The 19,941-nt window shown below is 44.4% G+C and overlaps 1 protein-coding gene and 1 long non-coding RNA gene across 4 annotated transcripts in view; one reads left to right on the forward strand and one right to left on the reverse strand.

Annotated features, from left to right (window-relative positions):
- MCTP1 (multiple C2 and transmembrane domain containing 1) overlaps positions 1-19,941 on the reverse strand; it is a 1,531,547-nt gene that overhangs the window by 549,060 nt on the left and 962,546 nt on the right. The window lies entirely within an intron of this gene.
- On the forward strand, positions 17,065-17,784 carry LOC138657656 (uncharacterized). Its single transcript, XR_011317115.1, has 4 exons — positions 17,065-17,085; positions 17,180-17,244; positions 17,339-17,413; positions 17,576-17,784. It is a non-coding gene; the product is annotated as an uncharacterized lncRNA (long non-coding RNA).

The following is a 19,941-nucleotide window of genomic DNA, read 5'->3' on the forward strand; positions in this document are numbered from 1 at the left end:
TCATGTAATGTAAGAAGTAAGTAAAATCTTTGTCACTGTACTATACCTATATTTCTCTGCTCTATCTGTTCATCATGAATTGTGGTATTTGTTAAAGGGGCCCACAGAGACTCTTTCACCCGGGGCCCATGAAAACCTGGAGCCAGCCCTGGGCAGACGTACTGCATACTAGAGCTGTGCAAAACAAGGGGTGCACAACCTTTTTAGGTCCAAGAGCCACATTGTCATACTGAGTGAGCTTTTGATGCTGTGTAGGCTGTCTGCATCAAAAATCAACTTTCTAAGGCTATGTTCCCATGATGTGGTTTTGATGAGTTTTTTAAGAGCTGTATTTTGAAAAAATGCAAGTAACCGATTTTTCTTAAAAGGCGCAGAAAATCTGCAACACCAAAAACTCGTGGGAGAGGGTTGAGCCTGTGGTAATTGACAGATTTATTCACACCCTTTCGAGACAGCTGCAGATCTGGGCTGACCAGGGAGATCCTCGGAATGTGGACTACATGGTTGGCCTAGTGGAAAGGTACCAGGTAGTCGAGAAGTTATTAGTCAAACCAGGTGTCATCACGTTCCCATACTGGGGTACCAAAAAGGAGACTGATTCTCAAAAAATGGGTACTAGAGCCAAAAATGGGGGGCATCCAAGGGCTTAAAGGCCCGCTGAGGGGTTGCCGAAGGCCACGGTTAAGTACTTAATTTTTTGGAGGTGTCGAGGCAAGTTGCTGCTCATTGTCCCATGTCCACCAAACAGATGGACTGCAGCCTAGGGTGACACGGTTCGTATTAGGCCTAACCAGCCACAGTGTGGAATGTCAACCCGGGAAGGGGCAGTAGACATGTTCTGTGGCGATGAATGAAGTACTGATGTCTGGACTCTGGGACACGGAGTTTGGTAACCCTGGTAAGGGCCATACTCCCCCCCCCCATCAGTTGATCCCCAGAAGGATGGTGGGTGTCCTTTGCTGTTAGTTTGTCGTATATCAGCCAGCCACTTTCTGCCACTTACATTGTGTTGTTTTATGCACAGGGCCGGAGTTTTGGTTCAGTCTCCCCCCAAAAAAGTGAGATTCAAATTCGCACAAGGTGGATATACTTCAGTCCTGTTAAGGTACCGTCACACTAAGCGACGCTGCAGCGATACCGACAACGATCCGGATCGCTGCAGCGTCGCTGTTTGGTCGCTGGAGAGCTGTCACACAGACAGCTCTCCAGCGACCAACGATGCCGGTAACCAGGGTAAACATCGGGTTACTAAGCGCAGGGCCGCGCTTAGTAACCCGATGTTTACCCTGGTTACCATCGTTAAAGTAAAAAAACAAACACTACATACTTACCTACTGCTGTCTGTCCTCGGCGCTCTGCTTCTCTGCTCTGGCTGTGAGCAGAGCGGTGACGTCACTGCTCTGCTTTCCGGCCGCTGTGCTCACAGCCAGAGCAGAGAACGAAGCAGAGCGCCGAGGACAGACAGCGGTAGGTAAGTATGTAGTGTTTGTTTTTTTACTTTAACGATGGTAACCAGGGTAAACATCGGGTTACTAAGCGCGGCCCTGCGCTTAGTAACCCGATGTTTACCCTGGTTACCAGCGAAGACATCGCTGAATCGGTGTCACACACACCGATTCAGCGATGTCAGCGGGAGAGCCAGCGACGAAATAAAGTTCTGGCCTTTCTTCCCCGACCAGCGACATCACAGCAGGGGCCTGATCGCTGCTGCGTGTCACACTGAACGATATCGCTAGCCAGGACGCTGCAACGTCACGGATCGCTAGCGATATCGTCTAGTGTGACGGTACCTTTAGTTTGTGGTATGTCAGCCAGCCACTTTCTGCCACTTAGACTGCGTTGTTATATACACTGGGCCTGAGTTTTGGTTCAGTCTCCCCCCCAAAAAAGGGAGATTTAAATTCTCATCAAGTTTATATACACCTTCTACCTTGTTTTACAGTACCATATAATGGTTGTTATTTTGGTTAGATTTTCCAAAAAATGAGGAAGTCTCCGTGGGCGGTGGTTGCCAGCTGTTACTGATGGTGGAGGTGGTGGTGGTGCATCTGGTGGTAGTGGCAAAAGCACAATAGCACCTAAGGCTGGAGGTGTTGAGCCAGCATCATCATCTGGCTACACAAGGCCTTGAAGGCTCCCTACTTGGGAGTAGGAAAACAGCTTTTAAAGCCGGAGCAGCAGGAAAAAGTTTTGGCTTTCCTTGCTGACTCAGCCTCTAGCTCTTTCGCCTCCTCTTCAGAAAGTTCCAAATATAAAAGCAGCGAGTCAGTGGATGCTCCCGGTCAGGAACAAGACGTTTCCTTGTGTCCTTCACCCAAACCAAAAGTGAAGGATGCGTCAGGTGACACTACAGGTTACTCCATGTAGCTCTTTACACATACCATGCCTGGGTTAGAAAGGGAAATGGTTAACTGCCCATTACAAGATGAATCGGACATGGAGTGCACTGATGCACAGCCACAGCTAGATTATTATGCTGTTCCATAGACTCAGCTCACTACATTGCCCTCGCACTGTACTGAGCCAGAATCTGACCCTGCTGAGACTATGGTGCCCCGTCCCGAACGCTATAGCACCTTACACGGTGACACAGAGGAAGGTGCACATGACATTGAAGAGGAGGTGATAGATGACCTAGTTGTTGACCCAGATTGGCAGCCATTGGGGGAAGAGGGTGCCGCTGCCAGTAGCTCAGAAGCGGAGGAGGATGATCTGCAGCAGCCATCTACTTCGCAACAGCTGTCATCTGGCAGGCCCGTATCAGGCCAAAAACGTTTGTCAAAAACAAAAACAGTTTTAGGACAGCGTGGCCTTCCGGTGAAAGTAGCACAGCGTCCAATGCCTGAAAAGGTATTCCATAGTAGGAAGAGTGTAGTGTGGCAATTTTTTAACCAAGATTTGAATGATCAGTCAATCAAAAGTTATCTGTAAGAAATGCTCAAAGACCTTTAGCAGAGGGAAAAATCTTCAAAATTTAAATACAACATGCATGCTTAGACATTTAACCAGCATGCACTTGCAAGCCTGGACTAACTACCAAACGTCCCGTACCGTTGGTGCACCTGCTCAGAATGAAAGTAGTCAGCAACGCTACATTGCTTTCCTCACTGTAAGCACACCGGTTAGGACACCACCAGCAGCAAACGTGGAGGTATCGTCGCAAGGCCAAAGCAGTCAGGGAATCACAAGGTTATTGGTAGGAAACACTATATGTAGGCCAACATCAAGAATACCATCACCAACCCTCTCTCAATGCGCCATGTCCACCACCACCACCGCTAGTTCCGCCATATGCAGCTCTCCAGTCCAGCTCACCCTACAAGAGACTTTCATTAGGAAAAGAAAGTGCTCATCCTCTCATCCGCGTACACAGGGCTTGAATGCCCACATTGCTATACTAATCTTGTTAGAGATGATGCCCTACCGGTTGGTTGAAAGCGAAGCTTTCAAAGACCTGATAGCCTACGCAGTACCACGCTATGACCTACCCAGTCGGCACTTCTTTGCAAGAAAAGCCATCCCAGCCCTCCACCAGCATGTCATAGACCGCAGTGTCCATGCACTGAGGCAATCAGTCAGTGGAAAGGTGCACCTCACAACAGATGCATGGACCAGTAGGCATGGCCAGGGACGTTACGTGTCCATCACGGCGCACTGGGTTAATGTGGTGGATGCAGGGTCCACAGGGGACAGCCATAGTGGGACAGTTCTGCCTAGCCCACAGTCTAGGAAACAGTTGGCTGTAGGTGTTCGCCACCCCTCCTCCTCCTCTTCCTCCAGAAGCGAAAGCTGCCAGTGTTGCACACGAGGTGTCCCATTATCGAACAGCTAGTGGTAAGCGTCAGCAGGCTGTGTTACAAATGAAGTGTTTGGGCGACAACAGACACACCGTAGAAGTACTGGCTGAGTACTTGCAGCAACAAACTCAGTCATGGCTGGGCAGTGTACATCTTGAGGCAGGCAAGGTAGTCAGTGATAACGAAAGGAATTTTATGGCTGCCATAGCCCTTTCAGAACTTAAACACATACCTTGCCTGGCTCACACCTTGAACCTGGTGGTGCAGTGCTTCCTCAAAAATTATCCGGAGTTACCAGCCCTGCTCCTGAAGGTGCGAAGTCTTTGCTTGCACATCCGCCGGTCGCCCGTACACTCCAGCCGTATGCTGAACCATCAGCGATCACTGAATCTTCCCCAGCACTGCCTAATAATCGACGTTGCAACAAGGTGGAACTCCACACTGCTCATGGTTCAGAGGCTGTGTGAACAGAGGTGTGCTGTAATTAATTTGTGGGAGGATACGCATACACGGGCAGGCACTTGGATGGCAGACATGTAGTTGTCTGGTGTGCAGTGGTCGAAGCTACAAGACCTCTGTCAAGTCCATTAAGTGTTTTGAGGAATGCACACGGCTGGTAAGTGCAGACGACGCCATCATAATACGGTGGCTCAGTGGTTAGCACTGCAGCCTTGCAGCGCTGGGGTCCTGGGTTCTAATCCCACCTTGGACAACATCTGCAAGGAGTTTGTATGTTCTCCCCGTGTTTGCGTGGGTTTCCTCCGGGTACTCCGGTTTCTTCCCACATTCCAAAGACATACTGATAGGGAATTAAGATTGTGAGCCCCGTCGGGGACAGTGATGATAATGTGTGCAAAATGTAAAGCGCTGCGGAATATGTTAGCGCTATATAAAAATAAAGATTATTATTATTATTTATTATCATAATCATGAGCATCCCACTAATGCGTCTGCTGATGCAAAGTTTGACACACATTAAGGAGCTGGCGTTTGCAGCCGAGGAGGAAAGGAAGCCTTGATGACAGTCAGCCATTGTCTGCTCAGGGAACTCTCCTGGATGAGGTGGCGGACGAAGAGGAGGATGATGGGGATGAATATTTATGGGAGGAGGATGCTTCTCAGGGGGCAATACAAACTGGTGGCATTGCAAGGTCAGGTACAGGGTTTTTGCGGGACACAAGTGATGTTGATTTGCAAAAAGTGCTCCTCAACCCAGCACAACCAGTGAATTGACACCTGGAACATTGGCCCACATGGCTGAGTATGCCTTGCGTATCCTAAAAAGGGACCCCCGCATTATCAAAATGATGACCGATGATGATTACTGGTTGGCAATCTCACTGGCACAGGGCCCCTCATAGTACGCAAAAGTGTCTCTGCCAGTGGGAGGCGCCACCCGCCATCAAACACACCGCCGTACTATGAGGGGCCCTGTGCCAGTGCCAACGAGTGGGCCCCCCTGCTTGCTCAGGATCACAGCACTTGCAAAGTTGAAATACTTACCTCTCCCTGCTCCACCGCCGTGAAGTATTCCGCGTTTCCTGGCCCACGAAAATCTTGAGCCAGCCCTACCAATGACCCCCAGTTTTCAATGCCTAACTATTATTATAAGGTAAATTAAGATTGACAAGCTTAAGTAATAAGAATTGATGTTTTTGGCATTAAAATGGGCACTGTAGGTGTTTTCCTGTCCTCCACTCACTGCCGACTTTGATTCCCCATTGACTTGCATTGGGTTTCGTGTTTCAGTCGGCCCCCGACTTTTCGCAATAATCGGCCGATTTCACCCGACCCGACTATTGACAAAGTCGGGTTTTGCGAAACCTGACTCGATCCGAAAAAAGTAAACTCTAGCCATAATGGCAAAGGCTCAGCCAATGATCAGCTCCAGGATGATCAAAGACCCGTCTCAAGTTAACTGTGAGTGCTGTGACAGTTAGAAGATGCCCGTGTGAAGCTAATCTCTTTACAACATGTCCCCTCAAAGTCCCACTGTTAAAAAAAAAAAAAAGACATGTACTTAAGCGGATACTATTTGCCAAAGGACACATCAACTGGCCAAAAGAGAAATGGAGAAACATTTTGTGGACTGCTGAAAGTAAAATTGTTCTTTTTGGGTTTGTCAGATGACCCTCAAAGTCTGCATTCAAGCCACAGTACACTCTGTAGACAGTGAAGCATGGTGGTGCAAGCATCATGATATGGGCATGTTACTTTTACTATGGTGCCAGACCTATTTACCACATATCAGGGATCATGGACCAGTTTGCATATGTTAAAATACTTTAAGAGATCATGTTACCTTGCGCTGAAGAGGATGTGCCCTTGAAATGGGTGTTTCAACAAGACAACAACCCTAAACACATCAGTAAACAAGCAAAATCTTGGCTCCAGTCAAAGAATATTGAGGTTATGGAGTGGCCAGCCCAATCCCTGGATGCTGATCTGATAGAACACTTGTGGGGTGACATAAAAAATGCCATTTGTGAGGCAAAGCCAACAAAAGCCAAAAAATTGGAGGATGTATTACAAGTATCCTTGGCTGGAATAACAGTTGACAGGCGCTAGAAGTTGGTTGATTCTATGCAACATAGATGTGAAGCAGTTCTAAAAAACTGTGGGTATACAACTAAATGTTAGGTTAGTGAGTCACAGGAATGCTAAATTGTCATAAAACTAGTACATAAAAAAATAGGAAAGAAAATGCAGACACTGTTATAACATTTACTGTATAAGAATAAATATTAATTTATTCTTATTTTCTGTAAAGTAGTTAAAAAATATATACATTTCTCTTCACATTTTGAATTAGAAAACAGTGTGCAATGTTCCCAAAGCATAGAAATGAAAACTAGCATTAAGATTTTGTGATTAACCCATGTTTTTGATCGCACTGCTTTTATTTGAACACTACTGTATATTTCCGTAAATAGATGACAGAGCTTTGCAAGGACTTGCTTTTTTGCAGATTATTATTATTATTTATTATTATAGCGCCATTTATTCCATGGCGCTTTACATGTGAGGAGGGGTATACATAAAAACAGGTACAATAATCTTTAACAATACAAGTCACAACTGGTACAGGAGGAGAGAGGACCCTGCCCGCGAGGGCTCACAATCTACTACAGATTGAGTTGCAGGTTTTGTTGGGAACATTTTACATAAAATTTGGGATCACAATTATTAGGCACTCTACGCTGAGCACTTACAATCGGGGTTTAAATCTAAATCTCCGAGTGACGTGATTCAAATGAATTCCCAGAGGGATCCATTAACTATAATGAAGCCATAAATTTACTCTGGACTCCATCTGGCCTCTGTTCAGCGGTGTCTTTATTTTCAGAAGTGCACAAACTGTGGCAGACTGTGCCTTTATGCATGCCTAAAAAGACGGACACTGCAGGATCATAGGCGGCCAGATGGAGTCCACAGTGCCTTCATCTGCCTCATTATAGGGAATCTTCCATCAGGGGTTCCATCTGAATCACATATTTCAGAGAAACCCCAGTGTAAGCGCTCAGCATAGAGCGGAGGATAAATGTGATCTGACCCTTACTGCGATCTTTGGGAGGAATTATGAACAAATCAACAGCAGGCGAAGAATTGGTTTTTATTCTTTATGACATTTCTAGTGCGGTTTAAGGGATTAGACAACTTTATTATTCTGGTCGGTGCGAATATAGCGATACCAGATTTATATCGGGTTTTTATGTTTGGCTGCAGTCACACACTAAAAGACGCTTTTTATTGCAAATTGCATTGTCATATTTTAAGTGCTATAATTTTTCCGTATTTCGACTGAGTCATGTGGGGGCTTGTTTTTTTGCAGGACAAGTTGACATTATTGGTACCATTTTTGGGCACATCACATTTTTGATCCCTTTCTATTTCAATTTTTGGGAAGTAGATGAACAAAAACAACAATTCAGGATTTATTTATTATGACATTTCGCGTGAAGTAAAAGGCAGTTTTATTTTTTAGGTCAGTAAAATTACAGCGATACCACATTTAAATTATTTATTATTTACACGATAAAAACTATTTTATAGAAAAAATAATTAGTTTTATTCTGAGAGGTATAATGTTTTTATTTTTCCCCTAATGTAGCTGTATGTTGGCTTGTTTTTTTTGCGTGAGAAGATGATGCATTCAGAGATACAATTTTTATTTGATCGAGCAGATAGATGAAGCTGCAACCCATAATGAGGTCCTGGTTAGGCTGGGTTCCCATTGCGTTATGGGACCGCGTTAAACGGACAGCGTTGCACGGCGAAATTAACGCGTTAACGCGCCCATTCACGCTAATGGGAACGCGCTGCACTAGCGCGTGCCATGTTCGGCACGCGCTAGCGACGCGCCGGAGATTCCTGGCGCGCCGCGGACGCTGCTTGATTCCTGACCGCGCCCGCGGTCCATTCCTCGCTCTCGCAGATCGGGGATCTGCGAGAGCGGGGACGTTACCGCGACCCCGAACGCGGCCCCATAAAAAACATTGCGTTAGCGCAATCCGCTAGCGCTAGCGCTAAACGGATTGCACTAACGCAATGTGACCCTAGCCTTATGGGGGACTTTAACTACCCGGATATTAACTGGGAAACAGAAACCTGTGAAACCCATAAAGGCAACAGGTTTCTGCTAATAACCAAGAAAAATTATCTTTCACAATTGGTGCAGAATCCAACCAGAGGAGGAGCACTTTTAGACCTAATACTATCTAATAGACCTGACAGAATAACAAATCTGCAGGTGGTTGGGCATCTAGGAAATAGCGACCACAATATTGTACAGTTTCACCTGTCTTTCACTAGGGGGACTTGTCAGGGAGTCACAAAAACACTGAACTTTAGGAAGGCAAAGTTTGACCAGCTTAGAGATGCCCTTAATCTGGTAGACTGGGACAATATCCTCAGAAATAAGAATACAGATAATAAATGGGAAATGTTTAAGAACATCCTAAATAGGCAGTGTAAGCGGTTTATACCTTGTGGGAATAAAAGGACTAGAAATAGGAAAAACCCAATGTGGCTAAACAAAGAAGTAAGACAGGCAATTAACAGTAAAAAGAAAGCATTTGCACTACTAAAGCAGGATGGCACCATTGAAGCTCTAAAAAACTATAGGGAGAAAAATACTTTATCTAAAAAACTAATTAAAGCTGCCAAAAAGGAAACAGAGAAGCACATTGCTAAGGAGAGTAAATCTAATCCCAAACTGTTCTTCAACTATATCAATAGTAAAAGAATAAAAAATGAAAATGTAGGCCCCTTAAAAAATAGTGAGGAAAGAATGGTTGTAGATGACGAGGAAAAAGCGAACATATTAAACACCTTCTTCTCCACGGTATTCACGGGGGAAAATGAAATGCTAGGTGAAATCCCAAGAAACACTGAAAACCCTATATTAAGGGTCACCAATCTAACCCAAGAAGAGGTGCGAAACCGGCTAAATAAGATCAAAATAGATAAATCTCCGGGTCCGGATGGCATACACCCACGAGTACTAAGAGAACTAAGTAATGTAATAGATAAACCATTATTTCTTATTTTTAGGGACTCTATAGTGACGGGGTCTGTTCCGCAGGACTGGCGCATAGCAAATGTGGTGCCAATATTCAAAAAGGGCTCTAAAAGTGAACCTGGAAATTATAGGCCAGTAAGTCTAACCTCTATTGTTGGTAAAATATTTGAAGGGTTTCTGAGGGATGTTATTCTGGATTATCTCAATGAGAATAACTGTTTAACTCCATATCAGCATGGGTTTATGAGAAATCGCTCCTGTCAAACCAATCTAATCAGTTTTTATGAAGAGGTAAGCTATAGGCTGGACCACGGTGAGTCATTGGACGTGGTATATCTCGATTTTTCCAAAGCGTTTGATACCGTGCCGCACAAGAGGTTGGTACACAAAATGAGAATGCTTGGTCTGGGGGAAAATGTGTGTAAATGGGTTAGTAACTGGCTTAGTGATAGAAAGCAGAGGGTGGTTATAAATGGTATAGTCTCTAACTGGGTCGCTGTGACCAGTGGGGTACCGCAGGGGTCAGTATTGGGACCTGTTCTCTTCAACATATTCATTAATGATCTGGCAGGAGGTTTACACAGTAAAATATCGATATTTGCAGATGATACAAAACTATGTAAAGCAGTTAATACAAGAGAAGATAGTATTCTGCTACAGATGGATCTGGATAAGTTGGAAACTTGGGCTGAAAGGTGGCAGATGAGGTTTAACAATGATAAATGTAAGGTTATACACATGGGAAGAAGGAATCAATATCACCATTACACACTGAATGGGAAACCACTGGGTAAATCTGACAGGGAGAAGGACTTGGGGATCCTAGTTAATGATAAACTTACCTGGAGCAGCCAGTGCCAGGCAGCAGCTGCCAAGGCAAACAGGATCATGGGGTGCATTAAAAGAGGTCTGGATACACATGATGAGAGCATTATACTGCCTCTGTACAAATCCCTAGTTAGACCGCACATGGAGTACTGTGTCCAGTTTTGGGCACCGGTTCTCAGGAAGGATATAATGGAACTAGAGAGAGTACAAAGGAGGGCAACAAAATTAATAAAGGGGATAGGAGAACTACAATACCCAGATAGATTAGCGAAATTAGGATTATTTAGTCTAGAAAAAAGACGACTGAGGGGCGATCTAATAACCATGTATAAGTATATAAGGGGACAATACAAATATCTCGCTGAGGATCTGTTTATACCAAGGAAGGTGACGGGCACAAGGGGGCATTCTTTGCGTCTGGAGGAGAGAAGGTTTTTCCACCAACATAGAAGAGGATTCTTTACTGTTAGGGCAGTGAGAATCTGGAATTGCTTGCCTGAGGAGGTGGTGATGGCGAACTCAGTCGAGGGGTTCAAGAGAGGCCTGGATGTCTTCCTGGAGCAGAACAATATTGTATCATACAATTATTAGGTTCTGTAGAAGGACGTAGATCTGGGGATTTATTATGATGGAATATAGGCTGAACTGGATGGACAAATGTCTTTTTTCGGCCTTACTAACTATGTTACTATGTTACTATGTTACTATGAGTTTTATTCCTCTTTTTTCTGGTAGTTTGAGTCCCCGCGTCTGCATGTTTTGGATTGCCTACCAAACGGGTAATTCCTGCATGTGTTGTGGCTGTTTAACAGCCGCAAAACAAGCACCCGTGGTGACTCGAACATATTATTCGAGTACGCCCAAGATACTCAGATAACACCCGAGCATGCTCGGATAACACGATGTCCGAGCACGCTCGCTCATCATTATTTATAAACTGACAGTGCTGCACTGACACAAGCCCCTTAGACCATGCTAAGGGGCTTGCCATTGCCTGATGATTCAGATATCATGATGACGACCTCAGGTCACCATGACAACAATCGGACCCCGACAATGACATTGCGGGTCGTTAATCGGAGGGGAGAGGAAGCCCCCTCTCTCTACCTGCCTTCTACACCATGTTCCAAATTATTATGCAAATTATATTTTTCTCGGATTTTCCTAAATGGTCGGTGCAAATGACAGTCAGTCTATTAAAAGTCATCACCCGTTAGAGTATACAGTACATCGAATTTTATTGGAGCAACCTCCCAATGATAACAGTATAATCTCCAAAATGAGTAAAAACTATTAGGCACAGTAGAATTTCTCAACATTGATATGTTTTAACCCCTTCATGACCCAAGCTATTTTGACCTTAATGACCTGGCCGTTTTTTGCAATTCAGACCAGTGTCCCTTTATGAGGTAATAACTCAGGAACGCTTGAACGAATCCTAGCGGTTCTGACACTGTTTTTTCGTGACATATTGGGCTTCATGGTAGTGGTAAATTTAGGTCGATAATTTTTGCGTTTATTTGTGAAAAAAATGGAAATTTGGCGAAAAATGTTGAAAATTTCGCAATTTCCAAATTTTGAATTTTTATTCTGTTAAACGAGAGAGTTATGTGACACAAAATAGTTAACAAATAAGATTACCCACATGTTTACTTTACATCAGCACAATTTTGGAAACAAAATTTTCTTTTGCTAGGAAGTTATAAGGGTTAAAATTTGACCAGCAATTTCTCATTTTTACAACAAAATTTACAAAACCATTTTTTTAGGAACCACCTCACATTTGAAGTCAGTTTGAGGGGTCTATATGGCTGAAAATACCCAAAAGTGACACCATTCTAAAAACTGCACCTCTCAAGGTACTCAAAACCACATTCAAGAAGTTTATTTACCCTTCAGGTGCTTCACAGCAGCAGAAGCAACATGGAAGGAAAAAATGAACATTTAACTTTTTAGTCACAAAAATGATGTTTTAGCAACAATTTTTTTATTTTCCCAAAGGTAAAAAGGGAAACTGGACCCCAAAAGTTATTGTACAATTTGTCCTGAGTACGCTGATACCCCCTATGTGTGGGGGAACCACTGTTTGGGCGCATGACAGGGCTCGGAAGGGAAGGAGCGCCATTTGACTTTTTCAATGAAAAACTGGCTTCAATCTTTAGCGGACACCATGTTGCGTTTGGAGAGATCCTGTATGCCTAAAGATTGGAGCTCCCCTACAAGTGACCCCATTTTGGAAACTAGACCCCCAAAGGAGCTTATCTAGATGCATAGTGAGCACTTTGAACCCCCAGGTGCTTCACAAATTGATCTGTAAAAATGAAAATGTACTTTTTTTTCACAAAAAATTTCTTTTAGCCTCAATTTTTTAATTTTCACATAGGCAACAGGATAAAATGGATCCTAAAATGTGTTGGGCAATTTCTCCTGAGTACACCAATACCTCATATGTGGTCACAAACCACTGTTTGTGCACACGGCAAGGCTCGGAAGGGAAGGAGCGTCATTTGACTTTTTGAATGAAAAATTAGCTCCAATCATTAGCGGACACCATGTCGCGTTTGGAGAGCCCCTGTGTGCCTAAACATTGGAGCTCTCCCACATGTGACCCCATTTTGGAAACTAGACCTCCCATGAAACTAATCTAGATGTGCAGTGACCACTTCAAACCCTCAAGTGCTTCACAGAAGTTTATAACGCAGAGCCATGAAAATAAAAAATCATTTTTCTTTCCTCAAAAATTATTTTTTAGCCCGCAATTTTTTATTTTCACAAGAGTAACAGGAGAAATTGGACCCCAAAAGTTGTTGGCCAGTTTGTCCTGAGTACGCTGATACCCCATATGTGGGGGGGGACCACTGTTTGGACACACGCCGGGGCTCGGAAGGGAAGTAGTGACTTTTGAAATGCAGACTTTGATAGAATGTCTGCGGGCGTCACATTGCGTTTGCAGAGCCCCTGATGTGCCTAAACAGTAGAAACCCGCACATCTGACCCCATTTTGGAAACTAGCCCCCCCAGGGAACTTATCCAGATATGTGGTGAGCACTTTGAACCCCCAAGTGCTTCACAGAAGTTTACAACGCAGAGCCGTGAAAATAAAAAATCATTTTTCTTTCCTCAAAAATGATGTTTTAGGAAGAAATTTTTTATTTTCACAAGGTTAATAGGAGAAATTGGACCCCAATAGTTGTTGCCCATTTTGTCCTGAGTACACTAATACCCCATATGTGGGGGTAAACCACTGTTTGGGCACACGTCGGGGCTTGGGAGGGAAGTAGTGACTTTTGAAATGCAGACTTTGATGGAATGGTCTGCGGGCGTCACGTTGCGTTTGCAGAGCCCCTGATGTGCCTAAACAGTAGAAACCCCCCACAAGTGACCCCATTTTGGAAACTAGACCCACAAGGAACTTATCCAGATATGTGGTGAGCACTTTGAACTCCCAAGTGCTTCACAGAAGTTTACAACGCAGAGCCGTGAAAATAAAAAATCATTTTTCTTTCCTCAAAAATGATGTTTTAGCAAGAAATTTTTTATTATCACAAGGGTAACAGGAGAAATTGGACCCCAATAATTGTTGCCCAGTTTGTCCTGAGTATGCTGGTACCCCATATGTGGGGGTAAACCACTGTTTGGGTGCACGTCAGGGCTCGGAAGGGAGGGAGCACCATTTGACTTTTTGAATGCAAGATTGGCCGGAATCAATGGTGGCGCCATGTTGCGTTTGGAGACCCCTGATGTGCCTAAACAGTGGAAACCCCTCAATTCTAACTCCAACACTAACCCCAACACACCCCTAACCCTAATCCCAACTGTAGCTATAACCCTAGTTACAATCCTAACCCCAACACACCCCTAACCTTAATCCCAACCCTAACCCTAATTATAACCCTAATCCCAACCCTAACCCTAATCCCAACCCTAATCCCAACCACAACCCCAACCCCAACACACCCCTAACCATAACCATAACCATAACCCTAACCACAATCCTAACCCCAACACACCCCTAACCATAACTCTAACCACTGTTATGATAAGGTAATTCAGTACCACAATGGACATAGAAGTCAGAGCACATACAGTGACCTGACAATAACCCAAAAACATAGAACGAGCTCTGAGACGTGGGAACTCTGCTGACCGCAATCCCTAATCCTCTCCAACCACACTAGAGGCAGCCGTGGATTGCGCCTAACGCTCCCTATGCAACTCGGCACAGCCTGAGAAACTAGCTAGCCTGAAGATAGAAAATAAGCCTACCTTGCCTCAGAGAAATACCCCAAAGGAAAAGGCAGCCCCCACATATAATGACCGTGAGTTAAGATGAAAAGACAAACGTAGAGATTAAATAGATTTAGCAAAGTGAGGCCCGACTTTCTGAACAGAGCGAGGATAGGAAAGGTAACTTTGCGGTCAACACAAAACCCTACAAAAAACCACGCAAAGGGGCAAAAAGACCCTCCGTACTGAACAAACGGCACGGAGGTACACCCTCTGCGTCCCAGAGCTTCCAGCAAGCAAGAAAAAACAAATAGCAAGCTGGACAGAAAAAAACAGCAATCAAAATAGCAAAAGCGGAACTTAGCTATGCAGAGCAGCAGGCCACAGGAACGATCCAGGAGGAAACAGGTCCAATACTAGAACATTGACTGGAGGCCAGGATCAAAGCACTAGGTGGAGTTAAATAGAGCAGCACCTAACGACATCACCACATCACCTGAGGAAGGAAACTCAGAAGCCGCAGTACCACTCTCCTCCACCAACGGAAGCTCACAGAGAGAATCAGCCGAAGTACCACTTGTGACCACAGGAGGGAGCTCTGCCACATAATTCACAACAATACCCCCCCTTGAGGAGGGGTCACCGAACCCTCACCAGAGCCCCCAGGACGACCAGGATGAGCCATATGAAAGGCACGAACAAGATCGGGAGCATGGACATCAGAGGCAAAGACCCAGGAATTATCTTCCTGAGCATAACCCTTCCACTTAACCAGATACTGGAGTTTCCGTCTTGAAACACGAGAATCCAAAATCTTCTCCACAATATACTCCAACTCCCCCTCCACCAAAACCGGGGCAGGAGGATCAACAGATGGAACCATAGGTGCCACGTATCTCCGCAACAATGACCTATGGAATACGTTATGTATGGAAAAAGAATCTGGAAGGGTCAGACGAAAAGACACAGTATTAAGAACCTCAGAAATCCTATACGGACCAATGAAACGAGGTTTAAACTTAGGAGAGGAAACCTTCATAGGAATATGACGAGAAGATAACCAAACCAAATCCCCAACACGAAGTCTGGGACCCACACAGCGTCTGCGATTAGCGAAACGTTGAGCCTTCTCCTGGGACAAGGTCAAATTGTCCACTACATGAGTCCAAATCTGCTGCAACCTGTCCACCACAGTATCCACACCAGGACAGTCCGAAGACTCAACCTGCCCTGAAGAGAAACGAGGATGGAACCCAGAGTTGCAGAAAAACAGCGAAACCAAGGTAGCCGAGCTGGCCCGATTATTAAGGGCGAACTCAGCCAAAGGCAAAAAGGACACCCAGTCATCCTGATCAGCAGAAACAAAGCATCTCAGATATGTTTCCAAGGTCTGATTGGTTCGTTCGGTCTGGCCATTAGTCTGAGGATGGAAAGCCGAGGAAAAAGACAAATCAATGCCCATCCTAGCACAAAAGGCTCGCCAAAACCTCGAAACAAACTGGGAACCTCTGTCAGAAACGATATTCTCTGGAATGCCATGTAAACGAACCACATGCTGGAAGAACAATGGCACCAAATCAGAGGAGGAAGGTAATTTAGACAAGGGTACCAGATGGACCATCTTAGAGAAGCGATCACAGACCACCCAAATGACTGACATCTTTTGAGAAAATAAAGTCATTTATTTTGCATCAGGACAAACAGATCAGCTGTAGCTCGTATCTTGCTAAACGTTTTCGGTCCTTTGTGGACCTTCCTCAGAGCAAGTTTATCTAATGTAATACAGAGATTATACAAAATAGAAAAAAAGAAAAATAAGGATCAAAATAACAATCTGTCAATGTCAAAACACATTACATAACTCAATATAAGACAAAAAACATAAATAACTGCAATATATGTCAAAATGCTGAAATAACAGTGACTGCAGCTGATAGACTAGTTTCCAGAGAGACAAGCTCAGAGCGTTTCCAGAGTGACAAAACACAAAACGTGACGTCCATTAAATAGAGAGTCATCAGTACCAACTTGAGATCCTAATGGAAAGGATATTGTGGAACGGAGAGGTGAACATATGTGCTCCTTATGGATCTAAGTGGGTGACGTAGATAAGCCGAGGTATCGTGATGCGTACTAGAGACATGCCTAACAGAACAATGCCATAATCGTGCTCTGGTGTATCGTGCCAACATCTCATGATCTGGAGAAGAGAACGTAGTGTCAAAAGCAGAGTAATAAAACACAGAGGCAATCTCAACAGTTCAAGAGAAGTAAGATTACAAGGAAATACGGTGACAATGGGATAGCTGCCCATGTTGTGTGTCCTGTGATGCTAAATAGGCTGATACAAGAGAATAATCACCTGGAGCGTAGGATCTGGACATATACCCAGATGCATGAGTATGCTGACACTATATGTAGAGGCAAATTTCAAAAAGAGATTCAATAAGAATAACCCAGGATATAAGGGAAATCTACCACATGATAGGAATGGACTTCTTAATGGCTGGGGGGTGGAAACTAGTATATTCTAGTAAGCTGTTCCTATCTGTGGTTTTGGTGAACAGATCTATAGAAAGGGTACCTTCTGCGTTCTTTTGTAACATGGTATCAAGGAAACTAATCATTTCCGTACTGTACTGCAGGGTAAATTTGAGTTCGGGCCAAATACTATTGATGTGAGAGTCAAAAAGCGCTCCAGGCAATAGAACGGTAAGCACACACACACACATGGAGTTCCCCCCTCTAAACGCCCCTCCATTATGTGAGTGCGTTACACTGACCCATCATTGTTTCACCATTTTAGTGCACAGTGTGGGCACATCGTATGCCCAAGCAGCTTTATCTGCTCAGTTACGGTCTCCATTAGTGGTAAGCTTGTCCATCATTATCCTACACTTACCATGTGGTAGATTTCCCTTATATCCTGGGTTATTCTTATTGAATCTCTTTTTGAACATTGCAGCCTCTGAAATTTGCCTCTACATATAGTGTCAGCATACTCATGCATCTGGGTATATGTCCAGATCCTACGCTCCAGGTGATTATTCTCTTGTATCAGCCTATTTAGCATCACAGGACACACAACATGGGCAGCTATCCCATTGTCACCGTATTTCCTTGTAATCTTACTTCTCTTGAACTGTTGAGATTGCCTCTGTGTTTTATTACTCTGCTTTTGACACTACGTTCTCTTCTCCAGATCATGAGATGTTGGCACGATACACCAGAGCACGATTATGGCATTGTTCTGTTAGGCACGTCTCTAGTACGCATCACGATACCTCGGCTTATCTACGTCACCCACTTAGATCCATAAGGAGCACATATGTTTGCCTCTCCGTTCCACAATATCCTTTCCATTAGGATCTCAAGTTGGTACTGATGACTCTCTATTTAATGGACGTCACGTTTTGTCACTCTGGAAACGCTCTGAGCTTGTCTCTCTGGAAACTAGTCTATCAGCTGCAGTCACTGTTATTTCAGCATTTTGACATATATTGCAGTTATTTATGTTTTTTGTCTTATATTGAGTTATGTAATGTGTTTTGACATTGACAGATTGTTATTTTGATCCTTATTTTTCTTTTTTTCTATTTTGTATAATCTCTGTATTACATTAGATAAACTTGCTCTGAGGAAGGTCCACAAAGGACCGAAAACGTTTAGCAAGATACGAGCTACAGCTGATCTGTTTGTCCTGATGCAAAATAAATGACTTTATTTTCTACAAGCATTATTGAGTGCCAAGTTTTTTGATACAGTTGATTTAAGGGGCTGGAAACCCTACTTGAGCACCTCTACTCACAAATCTATAGAGTGCCGTGTATCTTGTTCTTCTTTTGACATCTTTTGAGAGACGGGAAGATCTGAAATAAAATCCATAGAGATATGTGTCCAAGGCCTCTTCGGGACCGGCAAGGGCAAAAGCAACCCACTGGCACGAGAACAGCAGGGCTTAGCCCGAGCACAAATCCCACAGGACTGCACAAAAGAACGCACATCCCGCGACAGAGATGGCCACCAAAAGGATCTAGCCACTAACTCTCTGGTACCAAAGATTCCAGGATGACCAGCCAACACCGAACAATGAACCTCAGAGATAACTTTATTCGTCCACCTATCAGGGACAAACAGTTTCTCTGCTGGGCAACGATCAGGTTTATTAGCCTGAAATTTTTGCAGCACCCGCCGCAAATCAGGGGAGATGGCAGACACAATTACTCCCTCTTTGAGAATACCCGCCGGCTCAGATAAACCCGGAGAGTCGGGCACAAAACTCCTAGACAGAGCATCCGCCTTCACATTTTTAGAGCCCGGAAGGTACGAAATCACAAAGTCAAAACGGGCAAAAAACAGCGACCAACGAGCCTGTCTAGGATTCAACCGCTTGGCAGACTCGAGATAAGTCAAGTTCTTATGATCAGTCAAGACCACCACGCGATGCTTAGCTCCTTCAAGCCAATGACGCCACTCCTCGAATGCCCACTTCATGGCCAGCAACTCTCGATCGCCAACATCATAATTTCGCTCAGCAGGCGAAAACTTCCTGGAAAAGAAGGCGCATGGTTTCATCACCGAGCAATCAGAACTTCTCTGCGACAAAACAGCCCCTGCTCCAATCTCAGAAGCATCAACCTCGACCTGGAATGGAAGCGAAACATCTGGTTGACACAACACAGGGGCAGAAGAAAAACGACGCTTCAACTCTTGAAAAGCTTCCACAGCAGCAGAAGACCAATTGACCACATCAGCACCCTTCTTGGTCAAATCGGTCAATGGTTTAGCAATACTAGAAAAATTGCAGATGAAGCGACGATAAAAATTAGCAAAGCCCAGGAACTTTTGCAGACTTTTCAGAGATGTCGGCTGAGTCCAATCATGGATGGCTTGGACCTTAACAGGGTCCATCTCGATAGTAGAAGGGGAAAAGATGAACCCCAAAAATGAAACCTTCTGAACACCAAAGAGACACTTTGATCCCTTCACAAACAAAGAATTAGCACGCAGGACCTGAAACACCGTTCTGACCTGCTTCACATGAGACTCCCAATCATCCGAGAAGATCAAAATGTCATCCAAGTACACAATCAGGAATTTATCCAGGTACTCTCGGAAGATGTCATGCATAAAGGACTGAAACACTGATGGAGCATTGGCAAGTCCGAATGGCATTACTAGATACTCAAAATGGCCCTCGGGCGTATTAAATGCAGTTTTCCATTCATCGCCTCGCTTAATACGCACAAGATTATACGCACCACGAAGATCTATCTTGGTGAACCAACTAGCCCCCTTAATCCGAGCAAACAAATCAGATAACAACGGCAAGGGGTACTGAAATTTAACCGTGATCTTATTTAGAAGGCGGTAATCTATACAAGGTCTCAGCGAACCATCCTTCTTGGCCACAAAAAAGAACCCTGCTCCTAATGGCGACGATGACGGGCGAATATGCCCCTTCTCCAAGGACTCCTTCACATAACTCCGCATAGCGGCGTGCTCAGGCACAGATAAATTAAACAGTCGACCTTTTGGGAATTTACTACCAGGAATCAAATCGATAGC

The sequence above is a fragment of the Ranitomeya imitator genome, chromosome 1 (assembly GCF_032444005.1).
Source record: "Ranitomeya imitator isolate aRanImi1 chromosome 1, aRanImi1.pri, whole genome shotgun sequence".
Taxonomy (NCBI): Eukaryota; Metazoa; Chordata; class Amphibia; order Anura; family Dendrobatidae; genus Ranitomeya; species Ranitomeya imitator.